Source organism: Anastrepha ludens, chromosome 2 (genome assembly GCF_028408465.1).
Source record: "Anastrepha ludens isolate Willacy chromosome 2, idAnaLude1.1, whole genome shotgun sequence".
Taxonomy (NCBI): Eukaryota; Metazoa; Arthropoda; class Insecta; order Diptera; family Tephritidae; genus Anastrepha; species Anastrepha ludens.
This window is the reverse complement of record NC_071498.1, coordinates 106,505,070-106,518,872: the sequence shown is the minus strand read 5'-3', so window position 1 is coordinate 106,518,872 and position 13,803 is coordinate 106,505,070. Positions and strand designations below refer to the sequence as shown.

General features: G+C 37.4%; 1 long non-coding RNA gene across 1 annotated transcript; it reads left to right on the top strand.

Annotated features, from left to right (window-relative positions):
* The first annotated feature begins 724 nt into the window (after positions 1 to 724).
* LOC128855043 (uncharacterized) lies at positions 725 to 1,296 on the top strand. Its single transcript, XR_008453684.1, has 2 exons — positions 725 to 974; positions 1,034 to 1,296. It is a non-coding gene; the product is annotated as an uncharacterized LOC128855043 (long non-coding RNA).
* Positions 1,297 to 13,803: the final 12,507 nt, after the last annotated feature.

Genomic DNA, 13,803 nt, shown 5'->3' with positions numbered 1-13,803 from the left:
AAGTGTCTACGTTCGTCCCGAAAGAACAGCATTTGCGGGAAATCATGGTTTATTATTACCTTTTAAAGAAAAGTGCAGCTGAAAACTATATTGATCAATCACGCCCCATCAAATACAACTCGTGAAGGGTGGTTTCGACGATTCCAAAGTGGCAATTTCGACGTGAGTGATAAAGATCGCAAAGGGACATCGAAAAAATTCGATTCGAAGACACTAAACTAAAACGAAGATACTTAAGTTGGATGAAGATGCATGTCGAACCTTTGACGATATGTCCAAAGAGGTGCATGTTGACAGATCAACCGCCAGTACGCGTTTACATGCGATGGGCATGGTCCAGAAAGCAATTAACTGAGTGCCATATGAATTGAATGAGAGAGGCGTTTGGTGACGTGTAAGATGCTTCTGGAACGGCAGAAAAGAAAAGGTTTTCTGCATCGCATCGTAACTGGCGATGAAAAATAGATCTGTTATGATAACCCCAAACGTCGAAAATGTTGGAGCCCGCCAGGTGAACCAGGTCCATCGACAATGAAAAAAAATTGAATGCTTCAAAAGTTATGTTGTGTATCTAGTGCGATCAGAAGGGTATCATCTATTTTGAACTCCTTAAACCATCTGAAACCAACACTGGCAATTGTTACCGACTGCAACTAATGCATTTGAATCAAGCTCTCAAAGAAAAGCGGCTATATTTATGTAACGCAGTGTAGATACTCGCGGCTCACGTTGCGGTCACGCAACTGTTATTCTTCCACAAAAAGGTGAGCGAATCAATTAAAGCAACTTCTTACGTAAATAGTTCCAACTTTAGTCATAACAAAATTAGTTTGTGTGCAATATTAAGTATAAATTGCGACGTTCACCGAGTAGCTTGAGCTTCTTCTCGTTTCAAGAAAATGGCACTCAAATTATTCCATATTGTAATTTTTACAATACTGATTTTTTTTCTAATTTTGCAGCCTGCTGAAGCGGTACGTAACTTTTCTTTTAATGTTTTAATTACTTACTTCCAATACTTATATTTTTCTAGGAAAATTTTTTTAAAAAAGCTGTTAGAAAAATTGGCGACTGGTTCAAGGGGGTATACAAAGATGCTAAACACTATTTTGGATAACAAACCAAGTTGCACGAAGCCGAAATGGAATGTGAACCCATAGATATATCAAATAAGCTATGTGTATTCACAATGGTGTAATAAGTTGTTTTATTCATTTGGTTTTAAAAAATTCAGTGGAATTGTGGTAAAAGTATTTATAATTGGAATAAAAACGTCCCTGAAAGAACAGCATTAAACATCCTCTATAAATATTTGTGGAACGCTGCTGGAATGGCAGTGCTTGCTCGGATATAAATAAGGGTCAGTCTTTCTGGTTACATCTAATCGACTGTCGTGGGAAGGCTCGTGGCGGTTATGTAGACCTAATATTTTTGCTGAATGTGTGATTGCTGCGGCTCGCTTTTTTCATGCCATAGAGCAATCAACAACCGGAATAGAGGGAGAATAAAGAGGGCGGTATTATATTTTTAGCTAAGTAGTGATTGGCTTAGGGTGAGTGGAGGAAGCCAGAAGCCAGGGAATTTTACCAAACTTCGAGATGAGCTCATTTTTACTCCAACTAACTATCTTTATAAATTTCTTGAGCACTGTGGCTTGCAGCACTTTTGTGATGTCCTTAGAGGAAGAACTTAATGGAATGGAAATGCAATGGCATACAAGAGTATACATATACTTACTGTGTAGGTTGTTTGGTCAAACTCTTCTTCCAATTTGTGGTGTGCAACTTGATGCTTTTCCACAATCGGAGGGACCTACAAGTATAGTTTTATGCCACCTTCGAACGATAAATGGTTTTTATGAGAAGCTTTTTCATGGCAGAAATACACTCAGAGGTGTACCACTTTCGAACCTGAGAGCCAGCGAATGGTAGTTACGACTACATTCCAATCAAATTTGCATGAGTTTGTCTATTTCAGCGGGGCAAAGGAAACTGAAAAACACGCATCAGCTGATGAAGCTATGCAATACACTCATCTATTTGAGCTGATGCGGTATATACACAATTAGAAATAAGATATGGCAATATTTTTAAGTGGTTTGGTACAATTTACAAACTGCGCAAGCACCAGCGGGTTAAATTCAAATTCAGAAACAAACGCTTCCTAAAAATTTACCTGTTAGAATATGTTAGGGTCGTGATTTTTCGAAAAAAATTTCCCGTCACGCGTTTTGTGCGAAAATAAATTCAAATTCAGCAGACCTCAGCGCGACGTCTTTCTAATGGAATAATAGAGTGCTGCACAGTAGCACCATTAACTGAAAGTATGTTAGCCCCACTTAGAGTCTTTATCTGCAGTTTCATCGCGATCTTGTTGCTCAGTTGTTGCTCGTGCAGTGTTTAAAATGCCCAATGCTCAGCGCTGAGTAATCGTGAGTAGAAGCTCAATTGGTATTCAAACCATTGGGATTTTAATCACTCCATGAGCAGCAACTGTCCAACAATGTGGCCACAGATCGCGTGGAACTGCAGCAAAAGACAGTAAGTGGGGCCAACAGAGTTTCAGTTAAGAAAGAATATTAGAATATTATACATAACCGCATAAGTACAACGACTTATCTGCCAACGAGCCTTCCCACGACAATCGGTTAGACGTAACCAGAAGGACTGACCCTTATTTATATCCGACCAAGCACTGTCATTCCAGCAGTATTCCTCAAATATTTTTAGAGGATGTTTGCAGGGACGTTTTAATTCCAATTAAAAATACTTTTACCACAATTGCATTGAAATTTGTATAACCAACTGATTAAAACAACTTTTTAATATCGAGTATACATATAGCTTATTTGATATATCTATGGGTTCACATTTCATTTCGGCTTGGTGCGACTTATTTCGTTATCCGAAAAAGTTTTTAACACCATTGTATATCCCATGGAAAAACTCATACATTTTACTCGCAGTTTTTTCATAAAACTCTTGAAAGGGGGATACTCCCTAGAGAAATGTAAATATTGGATATCAGTAATTAAAACATTCATAAAATAACTGCGTACCCCTTGAGCAGACTGCAAAACTAGAAAAATAGTCTGTACTGTAAACATTACAATATCGAATACTTCGAGTGCCATTTTCTTGAAACGAGAAGAAGCTCAAGCTACTCGGTGAACGTCGCAAGTTAAACTTAATATTGCATACAAAGTAAATTTGTTATGACTAAAGTTGGAACTACTTACGTAAGGAATTACTTTAATTGATTCGTTCAGCTTTTTATGGAAGAATAACAGTTGCGTGACCGCAACGTGAGCCACGAGTATCTACACTGTGCTACATAACTATAGCGCTAGGTCTTGTTGACAAATTTTGATACTTAATTCCCTACTTCATTTTCATAATTTTTTATGAAAACACAGTGCATTCTTCCAAAAACAAACCTCACAAATCTAACTTCTAAGCTTTTCGCAAATTAAAAGAGAAAATCTACAAATTTTCAACAGAATATCACACTTTTTATGGGGCATGGGAATAAGTTTCCGTCTTTTCCAGTATGCAATGCTCTTGTACGGAGTGAACCGCTCTCCAATAAGGGCTGACTGCATTGATCGGAAGATGCAATGTCTGGGGAATACGGCGGGTGAGGCAAGATTCCCTAATTCAGTCCCTTTAAATCTTTCTGGACCGATTTAACAACGTGTGGCCTGGCGTTGTCATGCAGCAAAATCAGTTTGCCATGTCGACCGTCCCATTTCAGCCGCTTTTCTGTGAGAGATCGATTTAAACGCATTAGCTGCAGTCGGTAACGGTCGCCAGTGATGGTTTCAGATGATTTTAGATGGTTTAAGGAGTTTATAGTAGACAACACTCCTCTGATCTCACCAGATGCACAACATAACCTTTGAAGCATTCATTTCTTTTTTCATTGTCGATGGTCCTGGTTCACCTGGCAGTCTTCAACATTTTCGATGCTTAGGGTTATCATAAGAGATCCATTTTTCATCGCCAGTGACGATGCAATGCAGAAAACCTTTTCATTTCTGCCGTTCCAGAAGCATCTCACACGTCACCAAATGTCCCTCTATATCCCTCTGATTCAATTGATGTAGCTTCCAGTTACGTGCAAATGTTTACCAACCGTTGATCTGTCAACATCCAACTCTTTACACACATCATCAAGGATTCGACTTGCGTCTTTATCCAAAAATTGTTGTAGTTACCTCCGAATTTGTTCGGTGCTCCTTCGTGGTCTTTATCACTCACGTCGAAATTGCCACTTTGGAATCGTCTAGTCCACCGTAAATACTGATCAATATACGTCACGTTTCAGCTGCACTTTTCTTTAAAAGGAAATAATAAACCATGATTTCCCGCAAATGCTGTTATTTCGGGACGAACGTAGACACTTCTGACGTCAGATAAAAAAGGATCTTTACGCTTCAAACGAATCTCAACCACTGCAATCGAGACCTCACATATACATCTTCAAATCAGCAGTAAATAAGTGGACAAATCCCCTTACACCTAACACTACCAGCAAAACAAAAAAAAAAAAAACAAAAAAAGAAAAATTTAATGAAATAATCAAATAAATGGTATTTCAAAGTGACGACTAGAGGTTAGCAGTGAATAATTCCTAGACGATACCTTCTTTTATGTTATCTTTAAAATTTGTTAAATAGACAAATTCACACTTTTATGCGATAGAACAACGAGTTAAAATTATTGAAAATTATTATGAAAATAGTCGATCTTCCAGAACAACATACTACAAAATTGGAGAATTGATCGGTGGAAATAATCGTTGACAGTTCAAGGGTTGGTGAAAAATTTTCAAGAAACTGGTTATGTGGTAGATTGAAAAAGGACTGCAGACCAAAAATTGAACCTTCTTTTGGGAACATTGCTGCTGTAGTGCAAAGTGTTGCTGAACAACCTTCAACATCGAACTCTCGACGTTCTCAACAATTAGACATTCATGAATCGTCCGTTTGACGAATTTTACCTATAGATATGCTTACGGTGTATATTTAAGTTTTGCTGTTTTTAACATAAAATTGTTAAGATCTGCAGTGGAAATAAATATAGTGAAAACTGAAAGGATCTAAATATTAACATGCTTTATTTTAAAACAGCATTTAGGTGCTTCTATTGAAAGACTATTTTTAATTAAATCTGCACAGTATTTTTCGATCCTGAGATATCACTCTTTAAACGATTCTGGAACTATCGGAAAGATGTTAACGTCACACAACAAATAGTCGAAGACTGCCAGGCTGATGAACCCCAGCAACAGAGACCAAAGGAAATTTTTGATTTTGTAACAACCAAATTAAAGGTTTTAAAATTTGCTAGAATTTATATCGGTGAACTTAAATTGTGGCTTACGCTTTTTTGTTTTGGCGTGCTGTGAACTGTTTTGTCCTTATTAAAGTACGAAATGCTCAAGCACATCTATAAGTATTTTATATTTTTTTATTGTCGGCCTAATAAAAGTCAATCCCGCGTCATCAAGGAGGACTCCAGCAGAAATTGGCTTGAAAATTTGCTTTAAATGTGTAATCAAAGCAGGACAACTTTAAATTGGAATAAAGGACAGGTCACTAACATCAGTACTAGGAAATTTCTTAAGCTAATTTATGCCAGCATTGACATCATCAGCAGTCAAATTTGATTTCACAAAGTCAAAATCTGTAGTGCCTGAAATATCGGTCAGTCCATAAGTTTGTGCCATAATTTCGCTTTTGTACGATTTTTGCATACAAAAAATTATTCGCGAAATATAACGGAACTATTTATATTTTCTTTGATATATTGTGTATTTAACAAGTGATTTTAATCGCGAATAAAAGCACGTGTTGCTAAAAAATAAAATGGAATCCGCGAACTCGTATAGGAGGCATATTTTGTATTTTTTTTATAAAAGTGGTAAAAATGCAACAACTGCTGCTGCAGAAATAAATACTGTTCATGGAGAAGATACCGTGAGTGTAAAGACTGCGCAAAAGTGGTTTTCAAAATTCCGCAGTGGTAACTGTGACGTGGAGGATGCCCCGCGCGCTGGTCGTCCTGAATTCTTAAACTCCGACGCCTTGCTCGAACCCGTGGAAGCTGAGCCAAAATTGACAGTCGATATGATAACTCAGAGATTAAATTCATCGCATTGAACAGTTCACAGGCACCTGGTTCAGTTGGGAAAGGTTTCAAAGTTGAGAAAATGTGTTCCGCATAGACTTTCCGTCGCCAACGTTCAGCAGAGAGTGAATGTGTGTTCTCAGTTGCTGCAACGGCTTGAAAATCAAAGTTTTTTGAACCGTATCGTTGCTGGTGATGAAAAATGGGACTTTAGATAAAGATGAAACACCAGAACCGACCCCTAGAGATGACCTTCACCCCAAGAAGATTCTCCTGTATATTTGGTAAGTATTGTTTATTATGAACTTCTGGAACCAAACCAGACGACAACTGCTGATTATTATTCCCATCAGATATCAAACCTGAATGAGGCACTTAACAAAAATCGACCGTCTTTAGTGAATAGTTTGTTTCACCATGACAACGCAAGACCTCATACCGCAATCATTAGGCAAGCTGGACGAGCTCTGATGGGAGCTAATGCCGCATCCACCATACCCTCCGGATATTGCACCTTGTGATTGTCACATTTTCCGTGGACTTCAATCCCATATGAGTAACAAGAACTACTCCTCAAAAGAAGCTATAAAAAGAGATATCGAAGCGTATTTTAACTCCAAGGACAAACAATTTTTTGAGCAGGGAATTAAAAATTTGCCCAAACGTTGGGAAGGTATTGTAAATAATGAAGGAAGATATATTATTGATTAATAAATACTTAAACATCTTTTTTATTAATTTTAGAACCACCTTTAAAAAACGCACGAACTTATGGTCTGACCTGATAAAATTCGATGAAAAAAATGTGGCAGAAAAATTTACAGCATCAGAGATGGAATTAGCTAAGGCGTCTTTAAGATGAACTGACTCAGGTATATTTGAGCAGTTTTTTTAGATTTCATGAATTTGGGATTACATTTGATATTGCACCTTACATTATGAGCATAATTTCGGTACAAATATTTATTGAGCTGGTTGAACTTTCCTCTGTACAAGAAATACCACTTATGGAAATTAGCATCAAAAGATTGCTTTTGCTTATTATAAAACTCATTCCAGCCAGTTAATAGTTAAAAAAATGTTGTGAATCACAGCCAACAAAAGGGCTGATTCAAAGCATATTGAACTAGATTTATTTTTTCAATTGATTAATAATTTAGTACTTTCATGTATACACAGATGAAAAGCAAAAAAAGAGCGTCGACTTAAAAGTAGTCCAGATTAAGAAGAATCACAGCTTATGGCACGCATCAAATATCCCTTGACCATTTATTCGTGTACGCCTTAAAGTGTACCACACCACGGGGCTTCTGGAATATTTTACAATTTATCGAATTGAATTTACAATTTATCACAATTTTCACTGGAAATAAGTGATTTTGAAAACGAAAGCCAATTGAGACCTTCACAGTTGCACCCAACAAACAAGGCAAGTCAGTTTTATGATTTACTTTATCCGTTCAAGGGATGCGTTGGTGTGAGTCGTGCATATGTTGACATGAGCATGTGTGTGTGCGCTACCAAGCAAAATAAGCGAAGCCGGAAGTGGAAAAGTTGCACTGTAACAAAAAAGAAAACAAAATATAGATAAATAAAAAGAATAAAAGCAATAGAACTAAAATGCATAAAATGTAGAACGACAACTGACCCAACACTGCTGGTGTCATTTTCGCGCGAACACAGAATAACAAAAATCAAACTAAAAGCAAAACCAAACAAAGAAAATATGAAACGTAAAACAGAAAATACTGTAGGCAAGCGCACACAAATGTTCGCACTTATAAGTTTTTATGTACATATGTATGCATTTAAATGTTTTAGCGGGAGGCGCGGCGCGTACATATGCATAGTAAACTAAAGAAAATTATTTGTTGAGAAATCTAGGGAAAAATACAGAGTAAATAATCCGAAGCTTTTGCAGCTATGCCTGTAAGTCCAACTATGCTATAGCGAAGCAAAGCATGTGAGAATATTTGCACACTCCAACTGCATTTTCTACTGCACAATAAAACTAAAGAAAATAAAATGCAGAACAAAAGCAGTAAAGCAAAAATAAAATAATAATAAAAAGCAAAATGAAAAAGCACGTTTTCCAACATTTTTACTAAAGTGTCAACTAAACGAAGCGCCTGAGAGAAATTACAAAAAATATTGCTTACATGCATGTCAAGGGTGTTTTTTTTTAGCTGCATGATAACTACCGATATCGATAATTATGGTTTGACAGCTGAGAATTGCAAATTGTATCGAAGTATCGACTCGTCGTTGTTCTCAACTTGTTGGTCTTTGCGCTTTCACTACACGGAACATTTTATGATAGGAACTTGGCTGACGTGCCAATAGAATGCAGCTCGTGCAAGAACTGAAGCCATGTGACCATTGATTGCGTAGCATTTTTGCTGATTGGGCTCAATTAGATGTATTATTCAGATTTATTGGAAAAGATGAAATAGGCCATGTTATCCGGCAAATGTTCATAATAAACAATACCGGCCATATCCCACCAAACAGATACGAGAATCTTCTTGGGGTGAAGGCCATCTCTAGGGGTTGGTTCTGGTGTTTCATCTTTATCTTACCATTGGCGTTTGCGAACAGGATTATTGTAAAAGACCCATTTTTCATCACCAGCAACGATACGGTTCAAAAAAGTTTGATTTTCAAGCCGTTGCAGCAGCTGAGAACACACATTCACTCTCTCCTAAAGGTTGGCGACGGAAAGTCTATGCGGAACACATTTTCCCAGTTTTGAAACCTTTCCCAACTGAACCAGGCGCTTGTGAACTGTTCCTTGCGATGAATTAAGCCTTTGAGCTATGATATCGACTGTCAAATTTGGCTTTGATTCCACGAGTTCGAGCAAGGCGCCGGAGTTAAAGACTTCAGGACGACCAGCACGCGGGGCATTCTCCACGTCGCAGTTACCACTTCGGAATTTTGAAAACCACTTTTGCGCAGTCCTTACACTCACGGTATCCTCTCCATGAACAGTGTTTATTTCTGCAGCAGCGGTTGTTGCATTTTTACCACTTTTATGAAAAAAATACAAAATCTGCCTCTTATACGAGTTCGAGGATTCCATTTTATTTTTTAGCAACACGTGCTTCTATTAGCGATTAGTTCCGTTATATTTCGCGAATAATTTTTTTTATGCAAAAATCGTACAAAAGTGAAATTATGAGTAAAATACGCACGAACTTATGGACTGACCTTATATATTTAAAACATAAATGCCATGAAATTATCTACCAGATAATAATAAAAGTAACAGGTGTCGCTAAAGTAATCCTCCTATCAGAAAATGCTATAAATTTTGCGATTGGCCACTAATGTCAGTTCTGTTTTGACATTTGTGTAGCAAACACATGCGAAATACACGTTAAGAAACAATGTTATGCTACACTGCTCCAGAACGCGGAATATTGCTGACTATTTATTTGACCAATAATCGGTCGGTGACTTTGGCACAACGTGAATTTCGTCGCAGATTTCCTCGCCGTCCAACGCCTACTGGAACTGACGAAGAGACTGGCACAACAGGAGATGCTGCCAGGCGTGGCAGACCCCGGAGTAGCCGTTCTGCAGAGAATATTGCTGCTGTAGCCGAGGATGTCATGGAAGCGCCGTCGACGTCGACCAGACGACGTGCCACGCAAATGGGTATCAGTCGACGGTCTTTACAGTGAATTTTGGTAGAAGATTTGAAGATGTTTCCGTACAAAGTCCAGACGGTGCATCAGCTGTTAGCTGCTGACCGCCAATCGCGTCTAACATATGCTCAAGCCATCCTTAATCACCACCAAGAGGAAGATGATTTTTCATCAAAAATAATCATGAGTGATGAGGCCCATTTCCATCTTAGAGGGTATGTAAATAAGCAAAATTTACGCTTCTGGGGCACTGAAACTCCGCGTGTAATCAACGAAGAGCCATTACACCCGCTCAAAGTCACTGTATGGTGTGCTGTTTTCGCTGAAGGAGTCATCGGACCTTTTTTCTTCGAAGACGTCGCGGGTCAAACGGTTACTGTGAATGGTGAGCGCTACAGAACAATGATCAACGAGTTCTTTTTGCCGCAACTCGATGAATTGGGATTGGAAAACATGTGGTTCCAACAGGACGGTGCAACGGTCCACACTGCACGTGCCACAACTGATATACTGAAGGATGCATTTCCCGGGCGCCTAATCTCCCGTTTTGGCGATTTGCACTGGCCAGCAAGATCGCCTGATTTGACCGCTCCAGACTTCTTTTTGTGGGGCTTTTTGAAGTCGCGGGTTTATGTCAACAAGCCTCAGACTCTTGCAGCTCTTAAAGACAATATCCGTCAAGAATGTGAGGACCTATCGCCGGAAGTTTTGGCCAAAGTGATGGAAAATGCCATAAAAAGGGCTCAAATGGCAATCAACTGTGTCGGCGGTCATTTACATGACATCATATTCTCGACTTGATGTAAAAAAAATTAAAAGACCAAATAAAAATAATCCACAAGAAGAATCAAAGTTTTTCATTTTTTTTTTTAAATTACAGCCAAAAAACATCGCAAGGTTACTTTTGCGCCACCTTGCAAAAAAAAAAAATTTTTCCAAATAATATTTCTCGTTCGTATTATCAGTTTTAAGTTCTCAAGCTCTTAAAAAACACCCGATATCTGCGTACGTTTAGAGATGCACTCACGTTCCCACACATGCACACATATGCACCGAAATGTAAAACCAAACATATCAACTCATCTAATATGTATTATAGAGAGCGTATAAACACTGTGACAACTAAACAAAATAGCTGTAAAGACAACAAAGCAACAACAACAATCAAAGCATATGGAAATTGTAAAAGAATGCTGAAAATTGTATGATGAAATGAAAATTCTTTAACCCGGATACCAACAATTTGAATGTGGGTGACGGTATGTACACATAACGGAATAATATAAGGTAAGTGTTCATTTTCCGACATTCGACTGCCTTACGTTTTACACTGTTGCCTTTTTTCGTTAAACTTTTCATGTGTTGCTGCTTTCGAAGCAGTTACATATATAATAAATTTAGGAAGCAATTTTTTTTTTTTTTTCTAAAATTTTGAATTCTTTTTTAAAGAATTTGCCAAATTTGTAAAAACAAATTAAAAACAAAAAAATTCTGCCACTAGCAGCTTCTATGAGAAATACAATAATATTTCCACAACCTTTATAAACCTTCTAATAAATGTAAGCTTTTTTTCTAAGTGCATAATACGATTCCGCGTAAAGCTTCACCAGTGTAAATTTATTTATTTAAATATTATAAACACTTAACGTATGTTTTCAAGACACGAAATTAGCTCTCTATTCCTAATTCGCTTTTTCATTCATAATTTACTTCCCAATTACCTTTGGCCAAGATTTTGCGTATTGTGTATATTTGGTCGATGGTAGACTTTCCAGGTCTAAAGCCACACTGATAAGGTCCAATCAGCTGGTTGACAGTGGGCTTCAGCCTTTCACACAATACGCTCGCTAGAACCTTATAGGCGATATTTAGAAGACTAATCCCGCGGTAATTGGCACATTTAAAAAATAAGGAATTAAATTGAAAAAATAATTTTTAGTAATAAAATCTTATTTCAATACTACGAGTATTACAAAGATGACAAGTGCGTATTTTATTTTATTTTTTGTAAAACCCGAGAGGCGTCGAGATGCCATTAACTTTGTGAGCGATATTTTCTTTTAGTATTGAGATTACCACGTGGTTTGTTTCATAGACTTTATATTTTAGGTACATCCACAGCAAAAAGTCCATAGGTCGTATGTCACCAAAACGGTTTATCAGTTTGTTAGAAATCTCGTAGTATCGCCATGGTCTCTTTGGCCACGTTGTGAAGGAAGGATATTTTTTTCAATATCGACAAAAACTAATCTTTCAGCATGAACCGATGAGAAATACTGTCATCGAGACACAGAAATTGCTTGCCCACGACGATTTTCAAAAAATATGGTTTTATTATGCCACTGCTTGGCAATTCTTTGAGACTGTGAAATGGCTGCTAATGTTCTAATGGTAGTGAGTTCTGTTCATTAGGTAACCAATGACGGAAACTTTGATTACTTACACTTTCATTTAAAAGAGAATTCTGTTTCATCAGTCCAGAAGATAGTGTTTACCGTTGAGGTGTCCCTCGGAGTGTTTGAGAGAATGTCGTCCGAATGGGAGAAGATGAAGAGGAAGGCCTACTCTGTGTTGGAAAGATAGGTAGATAAGAACGCGTAAGCGGTTATCACGTTATCTAAGAAGAAGCATAATCGCTCCAACATTGTTTCCCAGAAACTTTCATGCAGACTTAGACTTAAGCGCTTCTACGATTTGAATTTTGAAGGAGTGAAGTTGTTTAGGCCACACCCTAAATACCTACCGCCTACCGTTATGACTATTGCAAACCACCGGTTCCAATCGCTGCAACGTTAAAGCCGTTAACACTGTTCGGCGAGGTTACTTTCGTTTTGACTTTACAATTTAATTTCACTGCAAAGTTAGCATACCAAGGATCAGGACGCGTCAGCCAACGGGAGGTAAGAGGAATTGCTTGTCATTATATATATTATATCATACATATATATACATGTATTGTAATAGGTATACATATACATACATACTTATATAAAAATATCAATAAAAGATGATAGCAAACAGACACTAACGCTTTTTTCTTTTCTATAAAAATTATCATCGGAGCGACCGTGGAGGAACTACATTCAATTCTTACAGCTGCGTCGCCATCCGATGATAACAGGATTCTAGTATCCTTCCTCAATATTTCATGCACAGTGCATTGCTTCGTCTTGAAACTCTTGGAATAGATGATAGTGATGATTAGTAAATCTACATAGGTCATACGTGATTTCTTAAAGACTAGAACAAAAAAGACTCAACGTTAAACGTGCATACTTCTCTATATAGTTTATTCAGTTCTTTAACTTTTTGTGGACCACTTTACTATCTACTAAAAATAGCAATGTAAAGAGAATGAATTTCATTTAAAATAAATGTAAAGAAAAGAAAAAAAATTAAATAAAAAATAATAACCATGTACTCACATGTAACTGTCCTTATATACAGTTTAAGCAATTGGTCAGCTCCCTGTAAATGGTGCTCCTCTTAAATTGTAGTCCTAAACAACTGGGAATAAACGTCAGTTAATCGAATGAAGCTTTAGCGATTTCCGGAGAGTAAATGAAAAACTTTATGGTGTTCACGTTTTGTCAATTTTTCATTCTCCATTCGGTGTAAAACTAAAACAATTTTCTTGGTCCAGAGATTGTCGTCCAGCAAACAAAAATATTTGCGTACAAACCTACATACTTACAAAACAATAACAACTGAGAGGCACAAGGCAAACACACATACATACAAACAGGATATAAGATGTATATGCGAATATGTTGCGGCGCTGTATGTGTGTGAGTGCAACTGCATATGTGTGTAAAATGTCGGCAAGCCATAAATCTCTCACTGGGTCAGCAAGCCACTGTCTCACAATAATTTACTGAGTGGATAGAGTTGAGTTGCTTGGAACTGAATTGACCTGCTTTGTGTTGAGGTAAACCATATTTATTCCTTTTTTTATTTGCTTTCGGCATGAAGAATGATGATTTGGTAAGTTGTCGAGAATGTATTTATTTGAAAACTATTGC